The sequence below is a fragment of the Nicotiana sylvestris genome, chromosome 6 (genome assembly GCF_000393655.2).
Source record: "Nicotiana sylvestris chromosome 6, ASM39365v2, whole genome shotgun sequence".
Classification (NCBI taxonomy): domain Eukaryota; kingdom Viridiplantae; phylum Streptophyta; class Magnoliopsida; order Solanales; family Solanaceae; genus Nicotiana; species Nicotiana sylvestris.
The window spans coordinates 119684401-119689996 of record NC_091062.1 but is presented as its reverse complement, the minus strand read 5'-3'; the positions used below and the strand labels follow the sequence as shown (position 1 = coordinate 119689996).

General features: G+C 38.6%; 1 long non-coding RNA gene across 1 annotated transcript; it reads right to left on the bottom strand.

Annotated features, from left to right (window-relative positions):
• Nucleotides 1–529: 529 nt before the first annotated feature.
• Nucleotides 530–3969, bottom strand: LOC104240640 (uncharacterized). Its single transcript, XR_714495.1, has 3 exons — nucleotides 3643–3969; nucleotides 2028–2060; nucleotides 530–807 (listed from the first exon to the last, which is right to left on the bottom strand). It is a non-coding gene; the product is annotated as an uncharacterized lncRNA (long non-coding RNA).
• Between the last annotated feature and the right edge of the window lie 1627 nt (nucleotides 3970–5596).

Genomic DNA, 5596 nt, shown 5'->3' with positions numbered 1-5596 from the left:
TGAAAATTATGTATTCTTAGAGGCTTGTAGACAGATGTCATGTATGTAAAAGATTGTATGGCCTTGTCGGCCTATGTCCAGTGTTCAAGTGGCCATTTTGGTCTTAAAGGCCCATATGTCTTATGTATAAGTTGACATTACCTGTTGTATTCTACCTATTTCACGGTAGCCTCTCCGGCTCAGTTATTCATGATAGTATGACATGAAAAGATACGCTATGTTGGTACTCGGTTGAGTAAGGTACTAGGTGCCTATCGCAACCCATCGGCTTGGGTCGTGAGAAATTCTTTCTCCTGGTTGTTTCTTTAGATATCTTACAATTCTAAGTGCAGCTTCCATATGAGATTTTTTAGGCTTCTATAGGAACTGACTCAATGTTTGAACATTGAAAGAGATGTCTGGTAACGTCATGGCTAAGTATAACAGTGTCATGACCCTAAATCCAGACTCGGTCGTGATGGCGCTTCTCGTGAAGACAAGGCCAGCCGACACAACACCCAATTAATTTTAAACAACTATAATAACACAATTTAAGTCATTAATATGCTAATAATTCCAAAATAAAAGTGAACTAGTACAATTTGCGGAAACCAACACAACTTTACATCGGGTGTCACTAATCATGAGCATCTAACATAAGTCTAAGAGTATGAAAGAGTTTATACAATCTATTACAGAACTAGAACAATGAAAGTAAAATAGTAGAGAGAAACACTGGGCTACGAATGCCAAGCAACTACCTAGTGGACTCCAAATTGCCTGCTGGGAGCAATCAACCTTCATTGGCGGGACCCGAAGCTCCTGAATCTGCACACAGGGTACAGGGAGTAAAGTGAGTACTCCAACTCAGTGAGTAATAAAAATAAATGAAGACTGAGTGATAATAAATCACGTAAAGCAGAACAACATGATATAAAGAGGTAGTGTAAAACCAATACAATGCAATAAAATAGTGAAATCTTATAAAAACACCTTAGTTCAGTATAAGCTTCTTTAAAACACCTTTATAACAGTTAAGTAAGTAAATAAAAAGTAGCGAGAAAAGATAAACACATAAAACTCAGCCCCTCGGGCACAATACCAACAGAAATCAGCCCCTCGGCCAATAACATGGAACAACCACAGCCCCTCGGGCTATATCACATATCTTACTAGGTACCCGCACTCACTGGGGTGTACAGACTACGAGAGGGGCCCTTTATGGCCCAAGCGCAATATCAAGCCATCTCGTGGCATAATCAAATAGGCTCTCGGCCTCATATCAAGCTACCTTATGGCGTACAACTCAGGCCCTCGACCTCATAATCATAATTAGTACAACACTGCTGCGGCGTGCAGCCCGATCCCATAATAATCCTCACAACACAGGCCCTCATCCCTACTCAGTCAAAAATCTCTAAAAGCCACTCGGGCACAGTAAAAATATGATGCTCCGCCCAAAATATCATTTAAAGTGTTAAAATAGAGTAAGCATGACTGAATTATGAAAACAGTAGACTATAGCAGGACTGAGTACAGATATAAAATCAAAAAAGTGAGGAAGTAGCAGTAAAAATCGAGTCCGTCGCATTTTGCACCCCTAATGTGTATTCTTTTTTGTGATTTGCACCCTGTCCTATGTTTTTTTACAATTTCAACCCTAACCTCTTTATTCCCTTGCAAAACAATAAAATCACCATTTATATAAATTTTTCATGAGGGCAAAATAAGAAATACAAATAATATGTCTTTTTTTTATCGTTGGCCCAAAAGGTTTATCGTTGAAGACAAGAGTTTGGAAAGCTGCAAGGGCAACTTATGTAAGTAAGTACAGATATGAGATGTATATGCTAGAAAAGGAGGACAAAGAAGCTAGAAATTGGTTTAACGATAAACCACCCAAATTCTGGAGCAAGTCACATTTTAGAACAACAACAAAGTGTGACATGCTTTTGAATAATATTTGTGATGCATTCAATGGGACAAAACCCATTTTAAGGGCAAGGGAGAAACTTATACTTGGACTACTTGAAGGAATTAGAATATACCTGATGAAGAAACTGAACCAAAAGAGGGAAGACCTGCTCAAATACCAAGGTAATATTGTTATTGTAACTTCTCTGAAGCACAAAATATTTAACATGATCCTAACAATATTTTACTATAACAGGAAATTTATGCCCTCGAATCCGAAAACTAATAGAAAAAGTGAAGGAAGACTCAGCTACATCAATTCCTACTTGGGCTGGAAAATTTTTATTTCAAGTAAAGACCATGTATGGTGAACAATTTAGTGTAGACTTGAGTGGAAGAACCTGTTCATGCAGAGGATGGGACCTTACAGGAATCCCATGCTTACATGCAATGAGCTGCATATTCCATATAAGAGAGAATCCAGAAAATTTTATACATGATTGTTACAAGAAGACTACTCAAATGAGGATTTATGAGCCAGTCATTGCTCCAATGGATGGACCTGACATGTGGGAACCTACTGATCTACCTGACGTTAACCCTCCTAATTATGAGCCAAAGAAAAGTAAGTTGAACAAAAATAGAAGAAAAGAGCCCGATGAAATTGAAGCCTCCAAGAGAAAAGCAGTTGAGATGAAAAAACAGAGAAGAGAGAAAAAGAAAAAACAAGTTGCAACAAGTGAAATGCATGATGCTACCAAATTGAGTAAGAAAGGGAAGTTGGGGAGGTGTAGCAAGTGCTTACAAACTGGTCACAACAAAACAACTTGCAAGAAGAGTAGTAATTCCCCAAATTCAACAACTCTACCTCAAACTACTCAAACAACTCAAGATTGGTATCAAAATGCGACAAGTCCATCCCACCCAAGTAAACAAATCAATTTTGAGTCCACTTATTGGACTGGACATATAAATGAACCTTCTAAACTCAATGTATGTATGGGACTTTAAATATAGGTGATTTAGTACTTTTAGAGATAGGTAATACATTTGCGTTCTTTATTTTTTTTACAGCCAAGAAGGCCAACGGAGGATGATTCATCTCATAGGTCTGCACGAGCTCAAGTTGGCGGCGTTGTGATAAATGTTGAGAAGTATATGTGGAATGGAAAAAATTGTATTAGCTTACAAACCCTTCAAAATACAAGTGCTATAGAGAAGTCCAAGAAAAAGAGTTTTGATGTGGAAGAAAATAGAAGCAATTAGCATATGAAATTGTCAGCAAGAACAAATTTAATTTCATCACGACTTCTTTTGCTGTTTAATGGATATATCATTTATTCCTAAGAGATTCTCAATGTCAAGTTTATCATTTACCTTTACAATTTAATTTTAGTATTTGTACTCTTCGAAGCCTTTTGACTTATCTTTATTGCTTAACTATATACACCCTTATCCTATTTTCATCTCAATCAGAGAGGAACACGATCATTACACAAGAATTTACAGCAATAAAGAATAGTGCTATATTAAGTAATAGCGATTAGCAAAAACTACATTACACACGAGCCCATATACATATACATTTACATTTCGAAAAATACTAGCATCAATCTCAAACTACTGGGCTATATTTATCTTTCAATACAAAACAGAGATTCTCTAATGACTGTCCCAATTTTATTTTATTTTTTTTGCAAAAGAATAGACAGTAAAAAAGACGAACTAGCTGAATATAGAAAAACTGACCTCCGAAATGGATCCACCAGGAACGACGTGAAGAAGTAAACGGCGAAGGCTTTAACAAGGTGAAATCAGAGAAAATATGGGGCGTTTTGGAAGATTAAGCTTATAAAGATCGACGAGATGCATAAATCTTAACACCATTTCTGTTAAAGAGATATGGAAACACATCTTGGTCACTTGAGAAAATGACTGATTTATTGAGCTTGTCCATTTTAGGCGAGGTGAAAGGAAAGAGAAGATAATTGTGACTGATCATTTGCTTTGGTCTTGAGCTTGTCGATATGCTCTAGGTGATGAAGCAAAGAGAAGATTAGTATGACTATTGACTGGTCTTTGCTTTGGTAACCAAACCAACTCCTTTTTATTTAATCTCTCTTTATTTATTTTATGTCATTATTTTATTTATTTTTTATTTGCATTTCCTATTTTGCCCTTATGAAAAATTTATATAAATGGTGGTTTTATTGTTTTGCAAGGGAATAAAGAGGTTAGGGTTGAAATTGTAAAAAAAATATAGGACAGGGTGCAAATCACAAAAAAGGATACACATTAGGGGTGCAAAATGCGACACACTCGTAAAAATCCTCTAAGGATCCAAACAGTTGGCATAAGGCCCAAATATGACATTCAGTCCAAAACATGATGGTAGCAAACAGTTTTCAATCAAATACGCGATAATACAGTCATTCGGGATGGACTAAGTCACAATCCCCAACGGTACACGACCCCACGCTCGTCATGTAGCGTGCGCGTCACATGAATATAGCACAACGATGTGAAATCCGGGGTATCATATCCTTAGGACAACATTTACAATCATTACTCACCTCTATATGGTCCAAACTCTAGCCTGCGATGCCTTTGCCTCTCGAATAGGCCTCCGTATGCTCCAAATCTAACCAAAATTAGTGCAAAACCATCAATATATGCTAAGGGAACAAAGCCCACTCGAAAGAAGTCAAATTACAACACAAATCCCGAAATTGGCCAAATCCCACCCTTGAGCTAATGGTGAGCCAATAATACCCTGCTCGAAGAATCTTTTTTGCCAGAACATACCTGGTCATATGCGGCCTGCAAACTCCGGAATGTACCTCAGTCATGATAGTCGTGGCTTGATTTGCATCGATGCACCTCAACTGCCCAAGATTTGGAGTTCTTTTGTACAAAATTCCCCCGCTCAAGAAAAATCCACTAGCCAAACGTCGAATTGTTCTCTTTTGATAACTCGTGGCTTGTATCAGATATACCCTCATCCTGATGTACTCCCTGATATCATGGAACCACGGCTCACCATCAAGTTCTTCCTCGACCACATTACAGTAGGCATGCTGATCATAAACTTGAATATGCAGAGGGCCAACATAAGATTTGTCCGGATGGTGCAACATTAATGCCAAGGTAGCCAAAGCATCGACAACCTCATTATGGATCCTTGGAATGTGCCTGAATACTATTGATCGAAACCATTGGCAAGTCCAAACTCCAGAGGCACCCAAAATCAATCAGAACCAATTCCCAACCCATGAGGAAACAAGCATGATCGAGATAATACACAAGGGGGAGGAGCCCAAGAAGCCTTCACAGTCCGTCGTGATGATTCGGTCCAGTGAGGCCAAGCCAGTCCAAAAACCAACGGTTGAAGGATCAGTGAACAAGTTGAGCATGACAAACGGTGAGCCATCTCTGTGGTAGTTAAGAAAAGATCCCCAAGTGATACTGTAGCAAAGCTAGAAAAGTCAAAAGTGGTCGTGCCAGGGTTGGCAAATAAGCCTATCATAATTGTAGAGGGTGCCCGTACGGACCCTGTCATCATCAATCCTGTAACCCAATTGCCGGTAGTCAACACCAAGGCTGTCCCATGGAGCTACTAATGGGTGATAGTGACCTATAAGGGAAAGGAAGTGAAAGAAGATGTCAATGAGGCCCAGGGATTAACTCGTTCGGGGAGATGCTT